The sequence below is a fragment of the Haliotis rubra genome, unplaced genomic scaffold (genome assembly GCF_003918875.1).
Source record: "Haliotis rubra isolate DU_JTF1 unplaced genomic scaffold, ASM391887v1 Scf889, whole genome shotgun sequence".
NCBI classification, from domain to species: Eukaryota; Metazoa; Mollusca; class Gastropoda; order Lepetellida; family Haliotidae; genus Haliotis; species Haliotis rubra.
This window is the reverse complement of record NW_025767622.1, coordinates 127,215-152,359: the sequence shown is the minus strand read 5'-3', so window position 1 is coordinate 152,359 and position 25,145 is coordinate 127,215. Positions and strand designations below refer to the sequence as shown.

General features: G+C 39.2%; 1 protein-coding gene and 1 long non-coding RNA gene across 2 annotated transcripts in view; one reads left to right on the top strand and one right to left on the bottom strand.

The window, feature by feature from the left end:
• LOC124263534 (cell death abnormality protein 1-like) overlaps window positions 1-25,145 on the bottom strand; it is a 215,522-nt gene that overhangs the window by 172,768 nt on the left and 17,609 nt on the right. The window lies entirely within an intron of this gene.
• LOC124263547 lies at window positions 4,716-24,134 on the top strand. The gene is made up of 3 exons (XR_006894871.1): window positions 4,716-4,817; window positions 14,496-14,503; window positions 24,124-24,134. It is a non-coding gene; the product is annotated as an uncharacterized LOC124263547 (long non-coding RNA).

Here is a 25,145-nt window from a genome sequence, read left to right as displayed (position 1 = left end):
CAGTATCGCGAGAGAAATGACCAACCCAGAAAAAGCGATCGACTGAATGGGTTGAACGGCTCCCTAAGGTGGTGTCTGCCATAAATCATGAAATCACACGACTCACTGGTAAGAAGCCGGCAGACGCTATCAAATTAAAATCAATAATATCAGAGTCGGCTGCTCCATTGCGTGGGAAGGAGAAACAAATACCAGATAGGTCCCTAGTTAGGTATTTATACGAGCCTGGGGAGCACGAGGGGGATACTCGGAAACGATCCACCGATCCTATATGGTCAGTCAAAACTTACAACATAGATAAAGTTGACATCAAAGCCGACGAACCTACCTTGTATTTCTTGAGGGATGGGCCAGGGAGGGGGTTTGTAAGAGAAGAATTATTGATTGTACCGTATGGCACAATGCTACCTCCTACCAACACGACATAGAGGTAAGATACCAACGTCCGCTATAGTAGCGTCCCCGACTAAAGTCTTATTTTATGAAAAGTAGATGGTAATGGGAAGGGTCCGACTAAGGCTTCATCTATTAAATGAAGCTTTAGATTACCCTGATCCCGTACCACCATCCTGTCTACTACTGCTTCTCTTCTAGGGTAATGTGATGAATAAGGGGAATCTTTCCTGTCTGGGATTAGTAGAGTTGGAGATCTGTGGCAGTCGACTCCTCCACTGGTTATCTCCCCTTGGCCCTTGTCTACTCCAGAGAGGTCCTCCATATCTGTCCTCTTGGGCTTTTCATGTCTGCCATATCTGTGGTATGTTGGAGCAGGATAGTCTGTTGGGTAATTGGTACGGTAATAATTTTATCTCGTTCTCACTGAGTGCTTCCAGTCAGTCGACAACTTTATTGATGCTGTCAAACTTGTGACCAGATATGCTTTTCAAGGAAGGTGTGAGTGAAAGTCACTTAGCATATTATGGAACATCTCATCCCGTGCCTCATACGTGACGGAGGTATCCCCCATGGCCCTCGTTCTCTTCCTGCCTATGACTGTAAAAGAGGACCATGCTGCACTCTTTCCGCTCAATCATCCCAGACTTCGTAAGATCTTTTACCGGATTTGTCTCCACTGAAGTTTGGAAGCCTGGAAAACTTCTGGTACATGTAGATAGGCGTGCCTGTGAGTGGCTGGTAATATTTCTTCCTTGTAAACCCAATCTGATTTGGTAGCTGAATGCTTCTCCATCAATGTTGCGAGGTCTTCTTGGATGTCCGCTTTTAGTTTAGCATTTAACTTCCTTAAAGCTAGGACAATTTTCTTCAATTCATCACCGGTGAGTTCCATCCTTGTGATGCATACCCTTGTCCGAGAGTTACACGACGAAATATTCATTATGACTACAAAAAGTCATAAACCACGCTAAGTTTAGAACGGATACACTGCAGGAACCTAAACGCACACTGAAAACATGTTGTTATCTTACTGTTTGAGTCTAAATTTACTAAGATGGTTTAAATTTGGTTTAAATTGGTTAACAGAGTTAACTTCCAACTCTGAAGCCAAATACATGACTGCATGATACCTAATACCTGAAACAGAAACATAATGTAAAGTACGTCTTAGAAGTATTAAGAATTAAGAACAAAGTAACTGTATTAACTGTGGGGTAACAAGTAACTTTGATTACTTTTATGACTAAGTTACTCCATGAGTAACAACCACAAGGCTAAACATCACTCCGGTAATACTAAATGAATGTGATACTGCACTAACATGTATATCCTACTACATATCCCCAATGATTAACCAATAACTAAGGAGCAACTGTAACCCACCAATACCATCAGGAATACATGATCCAAATTACCACTCAATAGTTAGTATGTGAGGGATAACGACGTGCTATATGGTCTGTTCAGGTCAGTATTCTGTCTGTTGTCAGTACCCGAGACTTGCGTACAATTATTAGGTATTAGTTTTATTAGAATGTAAGATAGGTTTAAGTCTTTGTTTAGGACTAAAGGTACATATATGTTCGTTCACATACTCACAGACACATTCAGACATTTACGCTTAAAGCCAGGGTGTCTGGTCTCAAGCTGGAGATATGACACAACCTATGTGCACACAGCTAAACCCCAGGGTGTCTGGTCTCAAGCTGGAGATATGACACAACCTATGTGCAAACAGCTAAACCCCAGGGTGTCTGGTCTCAAGCTGGAGATATGACACAACCCATGTGCACACAGCTAAACCCCAGGGTGTCTGGTCTCAAGCTGGAGATATGACACAACCCATGTGCACACCGTTAAAGCCATGGTGTCTGGTCTCAAGCTGGAGACATGACACAACCTATGTGCACACAGCTAAATCCCAGGGTGTCTGGTCTCAAGCTAGAGATATGACACAAGCAATGTGCACACCGTTAAACCCCATGGTGTCTGGTCTCAAGCTGGAGATATGACACAACCTATGTGCACACCGCTAAAGTCAGGGTGTCTGGTCTCAAGCTAAAGATATGACACACATACTGTGCGCACACGTACGCTAGGTTTAAACAGGAGAATAAATTATCTTATCACTGGGAGACAACTTCGTGGATGAACATGATAACATGTAGTCTTACGTTCTTCGGCGTCTGTACATAACCAGAGTGATGATGATGATGATGATGATGATGATGAGTATGACGAACACTGGAACAAGTATCGCAGCCAGTGGTGTTGAGGCAACCTCCTGTGCACATTGTTTTGGCTCTCTTCCTGTAAATAAATACATTAATTCTAAACATACAAGATCTGTGTTCGATTACAACATACTTTGTTGAGTGCTAGTTTTCTGTAAATGGCATCATGTGTCTCAATAATGCGAATCATACCTTGAATCTTACGACGTCGGACCTTGTATCAACACGACTCATTATAAATATATCAATATGCCCTAATTGCACTTCTGTACGTGTGCTGCTCTCATACTATTGCGATTTGAAACCGAAGTTGTATGACTGGGTACTGAAGTATAGCATACCACACAGGAATACAATGACAATACAATGGATGCATATGAGTTTCATAGGAAATTCATTTAAGTAAGGATAAAGATTTTTCTATGATAAATTTAATTTAAAATTACTGCATTGATTTTAAGCACGGATGACGGATTATAAAAGACTAGCTGGCCCTGTTCGCCCTTCATATAGGCTTTTGAAGACGACGACCATAACGTTATAACTTACACTGGGAGACAATGACATTATAGCAGTCACTCATAATTTTACGAGCTTTTTAAAAGATATTGGTTGTTAATAAGCTGCTAATAGTAGGTAATCTGATTCTAAAATTGTCAGGCTGGTTTTACACAGTTTTAAAGCTTGTTTCCATTCTGATTGGTTGGTTGGTTTGTTGGTTAACGCTGCACTCAGCAATATTCCAGCTATATTGCGGCGGTCTGTAAATAATCCAGTGTGGACCAGACAATCCATTGATCAACCACATGATCATCGATCTACGCAATGGGGAACCGATGACATGTGTCTACCAAGTCAGCGAGCCTGACCACCCGATCTCGTTAGTCGCCTCTTACGACAAACATGGGTTGCTGAACATAAATATTAACCCAGATCTTCACAGGTAGTTTCCATTCTGAACAGATAGGGTCCCATACCATGTGCACAATCTAAAAGTTTGTATACTCTGGACAATATGCTGTGAAACAAGCTCATAATAACCCTCTCAACATGAAAATGAGAAATATAACTGCTGTCCTTCTCTATAGATAAAATCAGTGTTACAATTCCACCTAGGAGATACCATGATACCTCTACTGATCAAAATATTAAATGTCCTCATTATCAGTCGGAACTGAAGCCCACAATCGTTTCCGTTTTCTGAAATCAATAATAATCTTTTTGGTTTTGCCATCATTTAAGAATGGAAGATTATCTTTACGCAATGACGTAAACGTACAAATCTCAGCTATGCATTCAAGATTTGAACCTTTACTCAAACTAGCTAGACTTGCATCTGTAATCTAAGACAGTTGTTGTGTATACACCGGCAGTAATCTGTATAGCAAATAAATAAGATGGGATAAAGAACACACCCCAGTGGCAGTGCAGATAACTGAAGAGCAAGTGGTCTGTCGACCATAAACACTTCTACCCACTTAATGGTCGTACAGTTTACAAGTATTCATTCGCAGAAATATTATTTTGAGTTTGCCTTTGTCCTGCCATGTACATGTAGTTTGTAAACGCAGTTAATTTTAGCAAACGATAGTTAATTATATCACATTGCTTTCTTGTTTGTTGGTTTCACATGGTGTTCTTTCGTTTAACTATTGTATTAGGTTCAACGTTTATATTCATGACGTAATAATAACAACTTTGTTAAAGAGACTGATTTCTAATTCGATTGTCTTCAGGTTTCACAGTAGCGCCGCATGATAGTGAATAGACAATGTTCACATCACTAGAAATATCTGTTTTTGTGACATGTCGAGTGGTTCAATATGCCAGACACCAATTGGCGGAGAAATAAGTGTGCACATGTTACCAATAAAGCCACACACAAAAAATGCATATTAATCAGTCCACGTACCTTCGTATGTCTCACAATAATCCCCTGAATATTTTGCTTTACATTCCAGGCAAGTTCCACGTTGTACTTCACACACATAGTCCAGGCAGTTCCTGCTACACCGGAAATTACACTGATCCCCATGCCAGCCTCTGTTACATCCTTCTGAACATTTTCCAGTCTGCTTGTGACAGTGGACTTTCTTGTCAGAAGGAGAAGGGGCACAGTGAATGCTGCAGTTTTTGTTACAGGTTTCACCATATGTACCCAAGGGACACTCCTCACCCTTTCCTTGAGTGGCTGTGAAAATACAGATTGTGATAAAACTTAGGCACAATCTTAATGCGGTTATTACTTATTTATTCCATTAATGCAGTTATTACTTATTTATTCCATAAATATATACAGTCAATGTAAAATACAATGGTTATCCAGAATACAGAATATTGAGCACTGTAGAACACGTTCGAGTGATAACCCCTATATGTACACAACATACTCACCAAATATTAGGAAAAGGAGGATGTAATTCAACATCTTTAGATCCTTCTGGGACTTCTGAAGATCTGTAAAGGATAAATACATATTACTTTGAACTTGTTAGGATTGTCTTCGTTATTGTAGACATTACTGTTTTCATGAGGAGGGTTTTCTGTCATGATTCATTTCGTTGAAAGAGAAAGCGACATTTAACATATCCCTCGAAGGAATAGGTCTGGTAGCCACAACAGTCCGTACGAACAGCGTATCTGTCATATGCAAATGAGCCACAACACAAGAGGGGGTTCCCAAGCAAGTTCACATGGTCAGTTATGAGTGTGTCCACCTTGTGTATTTACACCTTCCTCTCACTGAGGACACTAAACGTTGATGAACGTCCTGGGGCAGATTACTTCATATCCTGGTAAGGATATTATGGCGGAGGGTTCCTGGGGCCCGGGTAACACATCAACATGGTTCTGAATACTATACTGCAGTACAACTCTTGAAGACAGCGGTCAGCTCCACTGGAGACATTGACGTCGATGTTCCGACTACCAGACTTTCAACAGATAAACGTTAATGATAAAGTGACAAGCTTTTGGAAGAGCAAGCAACACATTCTGTGTGTCATATCCAACAATGTAGTGTCATATTAAACTTTCGGAGGCAAAGGTGCTCCCAGTTATATTATTTGGTTGTGCGATAAAGGGCTTTGAGGACTTTAGAAGTATTTAGAAGGTACATTAGATTTCTTTTCGTCCACTGAAAATTAAGAACACATCTAACTATACACGTTTACACCCACATGGTACCATATTACTAGGCAGGGATTATAGAATATTCAAATCAAATGTTTATTGAAGGAAGAGTACATTCACAAGAGATTCATATTTAATTTCTACTCTTGAATGCATATTTGAAAAATATAATTACAGATATTTAAATCTTGATAGTTTGTTGTTGCCATAAGGCGAACAAATTGTACTGAAGGGCGATTTAAATATTTACTTAGTATGTATTTCTTCCAAATGTTCTTTAAGGATGGAAATATGAGGGTGGAATGGTACAGATCTATTGTTAAAATTACAATATGTACATACCCTTTCAGACTTTGCAATTTTATTATGTCTCCCAGTATCAACATTTAACCGTGTACATCCAACTCGAGCAAAGTCGGTTGCAAATGTACACAAGGTTGAAACTATTACATATTTATCTGCTTCAAGGCTAATCTTAAAACTTGCATAACATTCATATCTAGTGATAGATGCTAATATATTTGTTCAATCTTGGGTGTACATATCTTTTAATCTGGTTTGGAAAATGCTGAGAAAACTAGCTATACATCCAACGTCTTGATAGACCCAAGCATAACCAAGACCTACACCAAATAAGATATGTCTAACATTACTTGCCCAATATATGTCTACCTACTGAATCAAGATTGACTAACATTTCGTACGCCTTTCGTGGAAGTCGATTAGTTGGCATGTGAAGCAGTTTTAGCCAATATTTGATGCACCTCACTGAACTGTCTATTAACAATGGGTAACGACCACATTCCCCAAGAGCCATCACATTAGGAATGCCAGTACCAAGATAGTGTTTACATACGAGAAACTGGACCCTCTCTACCACCTCTAGTCTTTGATATCCCCTTTGATGTCCCCATGAAAAATCTCCCGAGTGGGACTTTTCCGTATGTCCAGACTAATTTTAACACATTCATTAGTTAAAACACATTTATTAGTTTAACGCCAAATGGGATACTTCCCTTGTTAAATTAAATGATGGAGTCATCAGTAGCCCAATTTCGTTGTGATAATACCATTTTTCACATGGTTTAGGATTTCCACCCTTACGAAAAATAATTATTTTTGGTTTTGAAAGGTAGACAGTTAACGAACCAGTAACCTGTGTCAGAATATCTGCGTTGGTGATGAATATCATGCACTTGTGTTGTGACTACTTTAGATTCGTTAAAGCAGAGATTTCTATGGATGTGGAAAGGGTTTTATCACTTATTTATGTTCACCCCAACGTGTTAAAACTTGGCACTTTATATGCATGTAAGAACAAATCTGTAAACTCTCCTTACGTGTTCTCTCCTGAGCTAAACTACAAGTCCTCTTGATAAACAAATACTCCCCTCTACAATATGTGTTTGTATTATTAAGTACATAGATTCACCTAAATGTCCTACCACCATGCAGGTGTTCTGAATAATATTGTACTTTGAACTTCATATACCACGGAAAGTGGCCTGAAAGTAATTAATGTTCTGTTCCGTTCTGTAGAAAGCGGTCAGAACTAGATATAAATATAGCTGCGAGCAGCGATGTATGGGCTCCTTGGGTTTAATTTAATCTAGAGATTCACGCAGATGTCGTACATTTAGCTGTTGGGGGACATTAGTCTTGCGTTATTTCAGCTTATAGTTCAAACGTTGCAAAGTTGAAACGTTGACACAAGGTGATCGAGTGTTGTATTAGTATCGGCCATATTAATATCCATTACACTGTTTGTGTCATGATGTCACAAGTGTCCGTGTGAATCCACAGCAAGTAGGGTATTTATATAGTCAGTGTCAGTTACCATATGACAGTTACTGTCACGCTCTCGAACTGAACTTCTGAATTCCAGAGCAAGCAAATACAGTTAGAGTCCACATAAGACCTGTGAACAGTTCACTTATAATCATAAACAAATTGAGAACATCCAGTTTATACCAAACATGCATTTGCTCTTTTAGAATTAGAAAGCTAGCAAGTGGTGGTTGTTGGTTTATTTTACTAACGGTTCCATAAGCTATCTTTACGCCTAACCATAGAACAGAAAATTATCAGTAAACGATTGAGATACATACTGCTTACTTTCATTGTGTTCTCAAGAGAATCGATGAATATAGCAACTAATGTGTGGAAATAATAATTTGTCTTGTCTTTTGTTGTCTTTGGAGATACATAACCACAATCAGTAGATATAATCGAGACTAATAGTCCACTTGTACACGCACCTTTTGGTCGACATCGGATGGTTTGTGTCAGTGTTACGGGTTGTTTGAATTATCTGCCTTGGTCTAGAATGTTGAGATTTTTATGGGGAATATCTACGCTTCGGTGGGCATCTCGGGTGATTTTTCAGGCGACTCTGCACAGGTTCTCTTTGAAGGAGTGGAACAAATTATAGTGGAATTATGTAATAAAATACTGAACAATAACAATAGGTTCCCTGGCTTGTGGCAAGGAGCCGTAATTAGTTTGAGTCAGTAGTAATAACATTGAAGATCTTGAAAGGAATGGTGGACTAATGAACTACATCTGAGAAATGTGTAAAGCTGAGAAGCATCGGTGTAAATGAAAAGGTGTAGAGGAAGCTTTTTAAACGTGTATATCCAGAAGCATATTTTTGGTTAGACGGTAAAAAAAAACAAAGACATCCTGACCCTGGCGTTTAAAGTTTCCTCATAATGTTGTGAAGATATACTTTTAACCAAAAATATGTAACATGTTGATATTAGAGACCGCATCGGAAGTACAATCACGCCGCCTGGTGGCGTGTTTACATAGAAACAGGTTTTGGTTTTCAGAATGGGTTCTGTGTTACGTTTATTATCACAACGTTAACACTATTGGAAAAAACATTCTTCAACACGCGAAGGTAGAAAATACATTCGATTCGGGTTTGGTGCCCACTGAAACCAGTTACAGTTGAATATTTGCTGCGATTTTGCAGTCGGACAGTGACAGAACGATGTGAGCGTCCTTCATTGAGATATTCGTAAATGTATATACATAAACATAACCATTGTCACCATGTATATTTGATGGCAAACGCAAGTTGGATGTATAGACAAACGATTAAAACCATCCATGACTACATTTGAAGCGTTAAAACGGCGCAAAGACACGATAAATAAAAGTTGAAAACTCAGCCCTCGTGGCCAAGATGGCCGACATGTTTATCTTAGATACGTGTTACTTGTCAGGTATTTTAAGCGAATTTTTACTCTTTGCTGGTATTCTTGAGTTAAAACGCCAACTGGTAGTCATCTACAAATCCGTATGAGCTAACTGTACGTATTTTGAAGCAACAATTCTTATATTTATTCAGATTATTCTGAATATTCATCTCACAGAGACATTTGATTTTGATTTTGTGCAAATTCAGTTGAACACTGTGGAATGGATCGACAGGGAACATTTCTTTTGGATGGCATATTGTTCTATGAACTAATGGTTTCAGGCAGAAACCTGGCATGCTTTTATGATTAGAAACAAGTTGCATGAAGCTGCAAGTGAAGTTGTGATGTTATGGCACCTGTGAGAAGTAATTAAGTTGAGACAATATAATTTTTTTTATTATTATCACATATACTGATGTTAACATCTGTGTCACTCTGCATCAAATGTTACTCAAATGTTCCATTACTGCATCACATTTTCTGTTGCCTTTCAGTTCTTCCAAAACATGTATTTTCGACAATTCATCACATTATTTATTATCATTTATTTATTTTTGTTTTGTTTGTTTCCACCGTGAAGATCCGGGTTAGAATTGATCTTCAGTCACCCATGAGTCGAATGAGTCGACTACCGGGATCGGGCAGTCAGGCTTGCTGAGTTGGTTGACACATGTAATCGGTTCCAAATTGCTAAGACCGATGCTCATGCTGTTGATCACTGGATTGTCTGGTCCAGACTCGGATTATTTACAGACCACCGCCATATAGCTGGAATATTGCTGGGTGCGGCATATAACTAAACTCACTCTCCCATTTGTAAAGTTTCTTGTCTGATCAAGAAATCATTGAGACTGCCATTAATGTGAAAGAGATGGACAAAATATTTTTGTTCTTATTGCTGTTAATACTTCATCATTCATAGGGGTCTGTGACAAGAATAATATAATCAGTAAATTTTGTAAAGTAGGACAGATCTATATGAAGACAATCTGACCACGGGTATGATTTTTGGCTTTAATGCCCAGTTTAGTTATCATTAGGGGTAAATTGCATATTTAAATGTTTCACCCTGCTGTCATTCATATGTCAATAATTAAATGTGCTTTTAATCAAAGTCTAATTTATATGTGTTGTCAAGTGTTGTGATCATTTGCAAATAATTTCTTTCTGTCTATGTTCAGTTGGGACAAGCACTTCCGGCGCATCAACAGAATAAAAAGGTTCTTAAAATGTCAATAACAGCAGTTTCCAATTTTATTGTCATTTGTTGAATTATGTGAAGAACAGAGTTATCTGCCCCTTGTTCTTTATTACTCTCTAATTAGGGTATGGGGACTTGTTAAATTTTTTTCCATTTTTTATTTCATTTGTCTCACTCATCAGATTGGAAATAGTATCCAAGTTAGGTTTTATTTATACCTCTCAAAAATGGTTTGCGGTCTCTATTGATATATTATGAAATACAATAAATTTATAAAATGAACAGTTTTAATTTGTCTATATTATGACATGCATGGGTGGCTGTTATCTCTATCCTGTGGCATCATCAACGTATATATAAACTGTATCTCAGTTTATGATTTCCACTTATCATACACATTACTTAGCTGTGAACTGGCGTTGGGAGCATTTCCTAAATCAATTAGTCAAAAGAAAATGTGCACCACAAATGTATATATGTACTATAACATACAGGAAGCAATATGGAGCGTCGGAAAACACAAAACTGGGACACTTACATACTGTAAACGTAGTATATTTCGCGCAAAACATTTTAGCGCGAAAATTTATACACCGCGAATAAACCTGTCATTCGCTCTGAGTTGTTACCATAACACATCAACATTTCCAAGCAAGGTTTGCACTGAGCAGTACGAAAATAGGAGATAAGCACGGCTGATACACATACAGTTACTTTATCGATCCGTCACACACCAGTCGACACCACTATAATTCCAGATTTGAAAATACTTAGCTTGTGCAGTTATGTAACTGCAATATCGTATCCATGTATGGGTTTCTCTTGCGCTGGAATACTGTTGATATTCTCCTCACAGCGACATCGTGAGGCGATCGAGTTTTGACTGGTATCCAGTCCGCGCACTCCCAATGTAGCGTGACGAGGAGCGCAAACACTATACGGCACACAAACCAGTCTAGAGCTCGCCTTACCGGCTAAGGGACGTTACTGTTACGTTTTATAAGCAATGCCGATACTAATTAGTCTGCTTACTTGTCGTATCTTTAAGAGGCTATTCCCAAGTGCTTTAAACCGTTTAGATTTTGATCAATTTTATATTTATTAATCTACGTATACAGTACAGAATACACAACAGCCTTTTACCTTTTTGCCTTTTGCCTTTTTTGCATACAATACTGAATGATACATCTCACCATCTTTGAACGGAACTTTTGAGTGATAGTATATTAGTATGTGGTTCTGAGCATAGATTCCTATATTCATTCAGCCGAAATTAAGCAACGATGAGCGGGGAGAGTGACTGTGTTTGGGAGCTTGATTCATCAGATTTTTAGCACTTCAATGCTGACCCACAACGAAACGTATGTGAAACATGTAGTCTTAGCTAAGGCAGATGCCATAAACTATTATATGATCTCTGGCTTATGCAAGTGAGTTTGTACAAAATTGCCCTGTTTACCCAGAGAGAATAGAAAACTGTAGATTATCCCTGGTTCACCCAGCACCTTCAGTGAGTGCACCTCACTGGCAGTTTAGGATATTGGGGGTAATGCGTTAGCTTTGAGCATTCATATGTCTGTGGGAACAGTCACGGTTACATTATTCAAATTCTAAATTGTTCTAAACTTTCGTCGAATTCAGAAAGGTTAGACTATGGGTGTATAAAGTGTACTTCAGAGTTGGAATACAGATTTTTGCTGCACTGTTGGTAGACATCATTTCCATTTAATATAAACAGCACCCAAACTGAAATGTTGACATGAAGGATTCGTGCTCTGTATTTCTGTAGGGTGTATCAATATCCATAACGCTGTTTCTCTCACGCTGACGCAAGTAAACACGTGATTTCCAAGAAGTTAAGGTACTTCAGTAGTTTGTATCAGTATCCATTACACTGCTACACTCAGGCTGTTACAACTGAATTTGTGAATCGAGAGCGGGTTTATATACTGGAAATACACGTAACACCTTTGAAAGAGGGTTACCTATAAAGTTTTAAAATCTATGCAAACTTCATAAAACCCAAATGTTACCGAAAGTGCACTAGTCTGTGAACATTGTAAAGCCGGCGAGCGGGCAGTGTTGAAAGACTTTACGGGTGCTCCCTTCAGCTAGCACAGCTCAACTACCGCCAACACTCACAAATACATATGCATCTAATCAACAAATGGTAATACTTTTAACATGCACCTTTGCATAAACATTATCAACTTTTGAGATACATATTGCCGCTTGAAGCGTATATGGGTCTTGAAATTGTCCCAAACAGAGCCCGAAGACGTTTTTTTGACACGCAAGCGGCTCGCCGAAACACAGCTTCAGACCACAGTTAACCTTATTAGACCACTGTTACTCGTTACTATATGGATGATATATTGTTGTTTCATTGTATTGAGCGATGTTTCGGTGTAAATTCTTACACCGTTAATAAGCTTATACTGACTACAACTAAATGATGATAATTGTTTACTGTCATTCACATTATATGGATTAAAACATAAGTCAAACTCAAACAACAAAACAAACGTTTCCAGTATTGTAATTTTAACAACATTACCGACCGTGTCATACCAAAAGACGTTAAAATATGGTACTTGTTGGTCCCTGTCTGGCGCTCTGAATTAATGGGTACAACAAGGACTGGTCGGCTCGGAGTCAGTATAATGTGTCTGAGTGGGGTATTCATGCTTCACTGCGGCATGGTATCTCAGTGGGCTAGCACTATAAAACCAACTTAAGTCTGTGCTAGTACAAGCAGCCGCACAAAAACACACGCACACTCTTGCATGTCGTCATATGAGCGAAATATTATTAAGCACGACGTTAAATTCAATTTCACCTCACCTCGTCTTTTCAACAACATATAGACAAATTATCGAGGACTTATTGACTCAGCATACTTACATTGCTACCGAGTTCATGATGAATCTAGGAAACTTCACTCCACCAGTAGAAACATTGAAACGTGTTTTTATATAGAGTCATATCTAAAGTTAACTCAGACCTTCCTCTATAGAGGAAGCCATTGAACCCTAGTGTAGTAACTAACTATGACTTTCTATTATAATATAATTTGTATTGGTTCACTGGCAATACTTATGCTAAATTGAGATGATCTCAGTGTCAAACGTTGAAATTCACACCGTCTCCCATATCTGCACGTGGACCAGGCTTTGAAGTGGAAGGTATCTTTATAGGAGATATCGTCCTCGCGCTTCCTTCAAACTGTCTCATGCTTTGCGTGGGTAATCTGCCGTGTGGTAAATGTATGAGAAACTTATGACACATTTGGTAATGTATCCCTGGGCCGTCGGCGATAAAAAGAAGTCCCTATTTTATTAAATCTGTCCAAACTATGGGTTTCTGAATGTAAGCATTATTTATGATCACTGGTACGTTCTTGGAAGCCTTTTTGCGTGATGCTTCGCTTGTTCTGCCTGGAGTTGTGGGTCAGTTTGTTTGGCACTCTTTTTCTTTCATTTGGGCACGTCTCAAATAGTTTTTTACCTGATGTTGAACAGATGTTTTTATCAGTAACATTTATGGCGCTCTTGAAAGTTTGAAAGCCGTAGCGCTTGCAGTGACTTTTTGACATAGGACCAAGAACAGAAAATGTTCAACAACCAAAGGCCACTTCAGATCAAGCGTTTAAAGTGTTGTATGTGGTAAGTTTAGTTTGGCACAAAGTGGCAAAGAAGCCCGTGAAAGTTTTGAAGACAACTTTGCCCAGAAGTAGCGTCCAACATGGCGCCCATCAAATACACATAGCCACATTTGACGATGCTACTGTGTAGTAAGGTGCATAGACACAAAGTATGCAAAGTTTGAAAGCCGTAGCTCTTGAAGTTTCAGTGCAGCACATTTTGGGAAGAAAGTAGTCAGCATTTTGCTGAAAAACATCACCAAAACTTCAATCCAAAATAGCGGCCAAACGGTGCATTTTAGCGACTTGAGCCGTCCAGGCGAAATTGTAGGCATTTTGATTGCGCATCTGCTCCAGAACTTTGGCACACATTGGAGCATTAGTTTTGGAGAAATTTGCATTTGAAATTGAAATTTTTGAATTAATTTTGAATTATCTGCCCTTTGCTATTGGTCCTACAGCCTACAGATTTTAAAGCGCGATATGTACCCCTCGGTGGGCATCTGGGTGATTTTTGTCAAGGCATTCTGTCCAGCGGTGCTCTCTGTAGCTCTGTTACAAAATACGGCGGAAGAATAAATAATAATAATAATAATAATAATAAAAACACGAACGATTACAATAGGTCTCCTGCCTAAAGGCAAAGGAGCCCTAAATATAACAAATATATACTACAGTTTAAGATCACATAGTCCTGACTTGTTCAAAGCAAAGGTTTAAAGCAGGGGTTGTCAAAAGAAATTGTCCACATATATATGTCAAATTGTTCGCTACATGTTGCAAATTTTATCTGTTTGGACTTGCCAAGTCGTTTTTCAGAAATTAAGGCAAAAAGGTCATTTCTTGGAAGAGAGCACGACATTCCATCTTCCTATGTGGGTGTGGTTGAAATAGTGAACAATACATGCTCAAAGAATCGCTTTATCCACCACCTTCATTAATCAACAGTCAGTTAATTTTAATGCATTTTTAACCACTCAGAATCAATAATTCTTTTATGTCGTGGTAGAATTTTGTAATACCTTACGTCCAAAATAATCAGGTATTGAAGAGATGACTGTACATATCATAAAGGATTCGAATGTAACAGAAATCATAATAACACAATACAGATTCTGAAGGCTATTTTGTAGGGCATATACTGATATATCACTGTATTTCTATCAAAAACATTTACGTATATGTTCAACATACAACCATAAATCACCTGTGAATAACCCGTTTCGATTATCTGACGAAACATATTCCATTTGACGTGATACTGCAAAATGGCCGAGAATACACTGTGACAGGATCGTTCAATGCTATAACACGCACAACAAAGACTTCATTTGACTATTTATAGCTCTCTCCAACTTAGAGCGATTCCGAACAGGACACGTTTTGTGGTTTTCAGCTACAAGCCATAATGTTATGAATAAAGAGTGTACAACAGTACTATATGCAAGATATTAAACACAATGTACACATTAGTAGGTTATTGTTCTTCTCCAAGACAGAAAGAGAAATGGAATTACGGAAAAATCACGGGAGATTGAAAACCTGATTATACTCACTGTGTCGAAAGCTCGTGAAAGTCAGCGTAGTTCTAACTGTCAATATTGCAGGCATTAATATCTGTCATGCCTTGCGCACACGGCATCTATGTTCAGGTTAAAACTTGTTCAGTAGTCAGCAGTACTATTGAATATATTTTTTGCTCCCAATGTGAGCAGAGGCGAAAGGGTTAGGTAATTCAGTTTTATCAGAAGAACCAAACAAAAAGAAGAAAGAATAAAAGAAGAAAACATATTGATGACTAGGACACCAAGCCTCATTGGTCATACACAATGTAACGCCCCAATTCACAATCAAACTTGTTTTCGTATAAAGCATTAACACTCACCCTGTTCATTCAGACATTGTGCCTCTGGGATCCTAGGATGTAACTGTATTACAAACAGCTATGCAATGTCTTTGTTAAATCGTCTGTCGTCAAATACATGAATACATACCCTGCCGGTTGGAATTCGCCCATATCGAAACTTTCTATAGTCACACTTGCATGTTTACATTTGTAGGTTTTATAGTGTCCGTGAGTTGTACTTGTTATTTGTAGTGACTCGTTATGTTCCCAGTACCTTCACAACATATCATGTTAGTGATTGTCTGCAGATCGCGTTTATCACGGGTCACTGGCTGTGACATAATTGTCGTAACTTAGAAAAAGAGTGGGTGAGTCAACATTTAACGTCATATGACCCGTGAAGGTCGGGTTAGAATATTGGCTTGGTTGACACATGTAATCGGTTCCCAATTGCGCAGATCGATGCTCATGTTGTTGATCACTGGATTGTCTAGTTCAGACTCGATAATTTACAGCCCGCCACCATATGGCTGGAATATTGCTGAGTGCGGCGTAAAACTAAACTGACTCACTCACTGACTTAACGTCATATTGACAATATTTCGGCCATATTGTAACGAGACCAATTTATACAACAATAAAAATACATTTAAACCTAAATACTGGTCCCAGTAATGTGAAATATAAAACTGTTCAAATAGACATCCCTGACACCCGAAATGAAGTATAATGACTGAAGTTCCTCTCCGAAATCCACCGAAATGTCACACCAGGGATTCTAGTCATGCCATAGCTCTCACAGTACTCGTGTTATTGGCACCAAAGGTGATCAAAAAGTGTAGTCGATGGCTTGATCATATCAAGAATATAACCCAAATGTGACCATTCCAAGTATTGTTTACTGTATTTGTACTTACTCTTCAAAAGTTAGTGAACCATGAATAAAATATGAACAGATTTCTTACAAGTTCGTAAATTTGTCCCTTTAACTGAAGCGAAAGGAGGTGTTGAAATGATGAGTAAGTCTCATCACCTATCTTCGTGGTGTTTGTCCAAGACCGACATGATGTAGAGAACGTATTTTACTTTACATGAAAAGAAAAGCTGAAGTTTCAAGAAAATGACTATGCTTCTATTTTCAGTTTTATTTTGTAACAGACTCATAAATTTTGAATTATCATCGACATAAAGTATAACACGAAAACACTTTGATGCGAGGCGAGTCTTTATTAAAATTTCAAATAATTTAATTGAGAATACCTCCCCAACACACTGAACTTGATACACAAGGCACATCACTTCATGAAAGTAAACATTTTCTAACACATGTCATGCTTTTCAGAGTTAATGATAAACTAAAACCAAAAGGAATTCATATAATTAAGTACACAAGATACGATGTTTTGTAAACCTATTTTTCACAGTAGAAATGTACTTTCGATTCTTTGGTCTCAGAGACATCTGAAAAAAAATGTTTCAAAAAGAATTTCCCTGTTCAGTGACCCACCAACACAATATGCTGGCGACTACCTTCGTATAATCAGCAATTTTGATTTACTGTTGAGTAGTTTCTCCGGTTTGTTCAAATGCTGAAACATGTTGTTTGGGGATATGCCGTGTAAACATTCATAAAATAGCTGCGATGATCTAATTACATACCATATCCTGTAACAACTGATACCCACAAAATACATCGAATTAAGTACTTCGTAATGTTCTTATAAACAGGGTTGAATTAACACATCAATCTCGACGTTCCCTCACTGAATGCTCCACAGTGGTGAGGCGTATTCAGGTTTTCGTCTTGCAACAGTCAAATAAATTTAAGCCTCGATTTTTATAGATAACTCAAGAACTAAGCAGCAAGCAGCTGACGTGAAACGTTACGCATATTAACAATCACTGGCTTGTGTGGTCCAGATTTGATATTTACAGGACGCCGTCCTTTAGCTGCTATATTGCTGAGTGCGGCGTAAAACAACAAACATAACAAGCAGTTCACCTAGGATGTTGAACATATTAACAATCAATGGCTTGTGTGGTCCAGACTTGATATTTACAGGTCGCCGTCATTAAGCTGCAATATTGCTGAGTGCGGCGTAAAACAACAAAGATACAGTTCACCTAGGATGTTGAACATGTTAACAATCAATGGCTTGTGTGGTCCAGACTTGATATTTACAGGACGCCGTCCTTTAGCTGCAATATTGCTGAGTGCGGCGTAAAACAACAAAGATACAGTTCACCTAGGATGTTGAACATGTTAACAATCACTGGCTTGTGTAACAAGCAGTTCACCTTGGATGTTGAACATATTAACAATATCGGGCTTGTGTGGTCCAGACTTGATATTTACAGGTCGCCGTCCTTTAGCTGCAATATTGCTTAGATCGGCGTAATTCAATGTCACAATTCCCTGCTTCAATGTCACAACATCCCACTTCAATGTCACCATTTCCTGCTTCAATGTCACCATCCATTGCTTCGATGTCACAATATCCTGCTTCAATGTCACCATCTCCTGTCTCAATGTCACAATATCCTGCTTCAATGTCACCATCCCCTGATTCAATGTCACATCTCCTGATTCAGTGCCATGATCTCCTGCTTCAATGTCACAATCTACTGTTTCAATGTCACCATTGCCTGCTTTAGTGTCACCATCCCCTGTTTCAATGTCATCATCTCCGGCTTAAATGTCACAACCTCCTGCTTCAATGTCACCAACCCCTGTTTCAATGTCACCATCCCCTGCTTCAATGTCACCATCCCTGCTTCAATGTCACCATCCCCTGCTTCAATGTCACCATCTCCTGGTTCAATGTCACCATCCCCTGCTTCAATATCACCATCTCCTGCTTCAATGTCACCATCTCCTGCTTCAATGTCAGCATCCCCTGCACCGGTACACAAAAGATCGAAATGAATATCAAATGCTAGTCCTCAAGTGGAGATATATATGAGGCGACTGCTCTCGGGTCAGCAACAGGGACGTCCTTCGTGAGGTGTGTGTAAGAGTGGCCAGGAGTGGAGACTGAACTGGGTGTTGTACCATCTTCTGCTTTAATGTCGCCATCTACCTCTTCAGCGTCACTATCTCCTGCGTCAAGGTCGATATCTCGACCGCCAGGAAAGCAATCTGCTAAAACCGGCATTGCACCATCACTACCATCATTTATATTTTCGTGGTTCGGTTTCAGTGCTGCTTCATCTTCTCTGATTTCCCAATACTCGTGCATGTCCTGGTAATCCATGTAAGCGACGTCTGCCTGCTCTGATACAATGTTGTGTGTACCAGTTTCAGTTTGAGTTGACCTGTTTGAACAACAGATACAAGGCAGAACATTGTAAAACACATGTAATGATGATACATACCCAAAACCCAATGTACAAATATCATGACTTAATTTAACCACTTTTAAGTGTCATTAAATATTTTGCACCAAATGTTCCCATTAGGCCATAAGTTATTACTCTAAACTTACATTTGACAAAATATTTAAAAGCATCCATACACGGAATTGGGAGATGGTCTTAACAGAGTTGCTTTGCTAAGAAATCAGCTCATTTGAAGAAGTATTCCCCTGAACATTCCTCCCCTAAAGGTCCGGGGTCTATGTAGTACCATATTACAACAATGTAATGACAAGTTAAGGCATTTAAAAGGGGGCCCTGAATATAGCTGTCACGAAATGACACGTATTCACTAAAGAAACGTAACATTCCATTTTGGGGTGATATTTTGGAAATAAACATACGTAATGCCATTCTGTGCTGCAAAACGATAATACCATGATTTGTGGTGTTTTCGTTAATCATTGCTTAACTATCGACAGGATAATCTGTTTGACTTGACATTTGCCATCATGACACGCACTTGAAAAGATGTGGTCAAAAGTCAGTACACAAATTAAGTATCATGTGTATCCACCATTGACGTTAATGCAGGCTTGACAACAACAACGCATAGACGACACTAAGCGATTGAAGAAAGCTTGGGGATTGTTAGTTCAAGTCTGAACCAACGCTTGTCCCAATTTAGCTGATCTCGATGGCCGTTTCCTGGCTTGACGTAAAGGCCGTTCCATTTCATCTCAGTCGTGCTCGATTGGGGACGTCCGAAGAATCAGCTGGCCAGGGGAGTACCGGAATGTTCTGCTGTCTCATGAAATCTGTCAAAACATGAGCAACATGTGTTAGGGCATTATCTTGCTGAAGCGTGAAGTTACGTCTCTGTGCTTGAAGGAACATGATGCCCAGTGATCTTATTCTTGTATCGCAGACCAGTGAGATTGCCATTGACAATGACAAGTTGTGTCCGACCATGAGGTGTGATGTTCCCCCATACCATAACGCTGTCTCCACCAAACTGTCGACGTCGAACAACGTACGCCTCAGCATAGCGTTAACCTCGCTGTCTGTACACCCTTGCCTTGCTATCTGAGCTGATGAAATCTAGACTCGTCAGTAAACAAAACACCATCCCAATCTTATGTCCATCCTAGTCTTATGTCCTGTACCGCCGGTGACGATGGAGCAAAGTGGACGTATTACAGGCCGTCGGGGTCGGATGTTGTGCTCTCTCAGTCGGTTCCGTAAAATTCTTGAACTGATTGGTGGTAAGCCAGGAATGGTCCGAGCAGTCAAACTGGCTGTCTGCAAACGATTCCTTAGATGGGACAGCCAGATGTGGTTGTGTTGCTGACGTGACGTCACGCGTGGACGGCCGTTCCGAGGCAATTCTCTGGTGCTTCCATTAGTGTTAAAACGTCTCGTGTTTCGATAGACACCAAAATGTCTTGCCACTTCATTTTGGGCCATTCCAGTCTCCAGCTTAGCCACGACGCGGAGACGCTGATTTTCTGTAAACCGTGCCATGACGTACGAGCAGTTTAGGTTGAAATTAACATTCAGACGCTAGAGAATAATCAACCGTTCATTTCAATATCTGGCATGTGAACTTCAGGTGTCAAAAAGCCTGCAAACACTGAGCAAGTACATTGTGCACAAAGTGCACGTGAGACGCACGATACGTGACATCTCCTGTTATGCAATGTGATTTGCTACATCTTTATTTAGGGTTATTTTGATAACTTTACAAATAACTTTTATTCTATGCAATTTTATGTTATGTACAGCGACTTTTTCCGTTAGTATATATAGTATGACCAGAAATTATTGAGAATTTAGGAATATGTTTAATTGGATTTCTAGTATAAACAACCTTGACCAGCTATCAATTGCTTGGTTTCATTCAAGAGAGACAACTCCGTTGATCCTTTTTCATTAGTTTGTGAAGAGTTATCCCCCTTTGTGTACTTGCTAGCAGACGACATTTTCAGTGATCCTCAGTATGGATGATTTAGAGAAGTGGAAGTTGATTTTAGAGTATTATAACACGGACATCAGATCAGCTAAAGTGATTTCAAGTAGAACATGCATCCCTTTGTCCACTGTTCATCGTGTTTTGAAAACTATTGCAAATGGATATGGCATTGAGCACCAGGGAGGCGCAGGTAGGCCCAGAAAATTGACTGTCGGTGACAGGCGGCGGCTTGGTATTCTTGTTTCTAAAACAAACGACTGACTGACTGACTGACTGAGTTTGCTTTTACGCCGCTTTTAGCAATATTCCAGCAACATCACGGCGGGGGACACCAGAAATGGGCTTCATAAAAACAAACGAAGGAGTTTAGAAAACTTAAGGCTGGATGTGATTGATAGAGAAACTGTGGCTGTCTGTAAGGAAACAATTAGAACTGAGCTGCATGTAATGGGTTGGCAGAGAAGTCGAAGAATTCCATCACCGATCATGAAACCTGAACAAAAGAGGCGAAGGTTGAACTGGTGCTTACAGCATATAAATTTTAACTGGGACAATGTGATTTTCTCAGATGAAAGTTCTGTGTGGCTGTTTCCTAATACACTGAAATTCTGGACTAAACAAACTGAAAAACCTTTGTATCAGCACCCAAAGTACAGTCCGAAATTTAATGTGTGTTATGGCATATCTGTGTTAGGGGCAACGCCTCTCTGTGTATTTGAAGGGAATATGAACAGTGAGCGGTACACAGATATTCTCGAGGGACATTTACTTCCATCTGCTCACGTGTTCTATGGATATTTTTGGATTTTCCAGCAGGACAACGACCCAAAACATCGTTCAAAGCATTCACAGGCCTGGTTTCGGACCCAAAATATGACATAATTAGATTGGCCAAGCTATAGCCCTGATCTAAATCCAATAGAAAATGTTTGGTGTCAATAAGAAAAATCTGACAATATAATGCTGAAATGAAAGAAGAGGTGGTCAGATATTGGGACAGCATGGACCACGACTTTCTATCTTCTTTGATCAGTAGTATGCCCCACCGCATCGAAGCCTGCATTGCTGCCCATGGTGACTTGACAAAATACTAACTGTTCACCTGTGTTTGAATCTGGAGTTATGTTCTGCTAATATTCACATTTAATACGTGAGTAATGAGTGAAAAAAATAACAAATTTTAGAATCTTTAAATTCTCAATAATTTCTGCTTGTACTGTATAGAGTTATTTTATGTGTTGGTAGTGCTAATTAGTCACCTAAATTGTTTGTGACTGACGGGAGTTGAAGCAGCGTAAAACTATGGCGAATTATGTACTTCTTTCAAAGTATATTTATTCTTGCAATTGTTATAATCGAAGAATATATGTTCGTTTAATTTGGCTAAATTTGTCGACAATAGTCATCATCTGAAGTGATGGTGCAAATCAAGACTACAGACAATGAAATTGTCCACTGGAATCACCCACTTATTCGTGATACATCAGAAGTATACAATACTCCTGCCAATGGCCAATGCGACATCGTCCTCTATTGTATAACTAGTGTTTATGGTGGTAATGCAGGTAATACAAGAGCTGATGCTGCCGCTAAAGCATCGCATGATAACTCAGTTTATCACCTGTCCCTACAGATATTTTAAACATTGCTTTAAGGAAATATGTCCGTAGTTTAATGCAAAAGAGATAGGACACCCAAGTGGCAAATAATTTATAGTTTATGAATGCAAAGCAGAAGTAGGTTACATGATGAGTTGTTAAAAGTGTCTTTGTCCACGTTTTCCTTGACTGTGTAGATTTGTGATTCACAAGGGGTATACATTATCATTCAGCTTCTATATGGGATCTTCTTAATAATGGCTGTGCTCATTTAATTCTAGTTGTTCTAAGATAAATTGCATTATTTTATAAATTGTGAAAATATGAATTATTGAGGGGAGGGCGGGGGATTGACGGTGGTGCCACTCAGGTGTTAAAGCACTATATTAGTTATTATCCCTTTGACAGCGGCACGTGAGTCCATCTAAATCAAAGTATAAAAAGTTAAGCGCCACCCAGTATAATTTGTCAATATAGGTTGTCTCATAAGAAATCTTTCAGAAAAGAATACAACTATCATAATTTGGTTTAGTACTTTTAGTTTAAAAACAAAACTATTCTTGAAATTATCTTTTACTTTAAACAGGATGTATTCGCATTGGGAAAACATGCATTTTGTTTTCCTCGAACAGGTTACCTTCTTTTGAAAAGTGAAAATCAGAAATGACTGTTATATGGTCACATGGTTGTCATTTTTGACAAGTGAAACCTACGTCGAAAAGTGTTATATAAGCAGAATAGGAATAGTTATTTTGCTTCAAAGAGCAGTGCCATCATATCTTTAACAATATTTCCTTTAATTGTAAATACAAATGATTATGATATCCCTAAATCAGTTACCAGATGAACCGTCTCTAAATATGGATTGGTCCTCCCAATTATTTTAGCCTAACATTTCCACAGCATCCCACCTTAGTTTTGAAATAGGCTGGCACTTAATTCTTTATTCTCGGTATATATAACCTCAACTAACATTTAAATTCCGAAATTGTAGTTTATGGTGTTTTAGAATATAGATAATACGCACATCCTCTGGTGAACAAAGTACAGGAAAGTCATGCAGCATTTAGATGTTGGTGGTCTATAGCCGAGTTTGAATTGATCCGAAATAATCAGATAAAAATTGACTTGTAATATGGATGAGTTTAGTTAAAATAATTACTAACATGACCTCATGGATATGGCTGCAATATTACAGGCGATTTAAAATGAATCATTCACAGTAACTATGTGTCAGTTTGCTCTCATTGTACCTATGTAACGCCCCTGAACAAACCGTGACACGGGAAACTGCGGCTGTACTCACCTTTGTGTACACGGGCCTTTGCGGAAACACAGACAGCATACAGAACTTGCAACCAGAACGGAAACGACCACAGCACCCACAACCCAGATCAGTGTAGTTGAGATGATGTCAGGAGGAGCTGACAAATAGACATACATATGAACATCAATCTTGGGACAAGCGGTACAACAGCGCCAGTCTTGGGACAGCTGCCACATGAACACTAGTCTTGAAACAACTGTCAGATGATCACTAGTATTGGGACAACTGTCAGATGAACACTAGTCTTGGGACAACTGCAACAGGAACACAAGCCTTGGGATAACTGCTACATGGACACTAGTCTTTGGACAACTTTCACATGGTCGGTAGTGTTGGGACAACTGTCACATAATCACTAGACTTGGGACAGATGTCACATGAACACTGGTATTAAGACAACTACCACATGAACAGTACTTGTCTGAGACAACTGTCACATCAAAACTAGTCTGGGGACAACTGTCACATGAACACCAGTCTTGGGACAACTATCACATGAACACTGGTGGTGGGACAACTATCACATGACCACTAGATTTGGGATAACTGTCACATGAACACTTGTCTTGGGACAATTCACACCCGAACACAAGCCTTGGGACACCTGTCACATGAACAGTAGTCTTGGAACAGCTGTCACATGAACACTGGTCTTCGGACAACTGTCACATGAACACTGCTCTTGAGACAACTGTTACATGAACAATGGTCTTTGGACAATTGCCACATGAACAGTAATCTTGGGACAACTGACGCCTGAACATTAGCCTTGGGACAATTGACACATGAACACTGGTCTTGAGAAAACTGTCCCATGAACACTAGTCTTGGGGTAAATGTCACATGAACACTGCTCTTGAGACAACTGTGACATGAACACTAGTCTTGGGGTAACTGTCACATGAACACTGGTCTTGAGACAACTGTGACATGAACACTGGTCTTGGGGTAACTGTCACATGAACACTGGTCTTGAGACAACTGTGACATGAACACTAGTCTTGAGACAACTGTGACATGAACACTGGTCTTGAGACAACTGTCACATGAACACTGGTCTTGAGACAACTGTGACATGAACACTGGTCTTGAGACAACTGTGACATGAACACTAGTCTTGGGACAACTATTACATGAGGACTGGTCTTGAGACAACTGTCACATGAACACTAGTCTTGGGACAACTTTCTATGCTAACTCTATGCCCCTAGTTGGCCGTAGACAAATTAGCAAGTT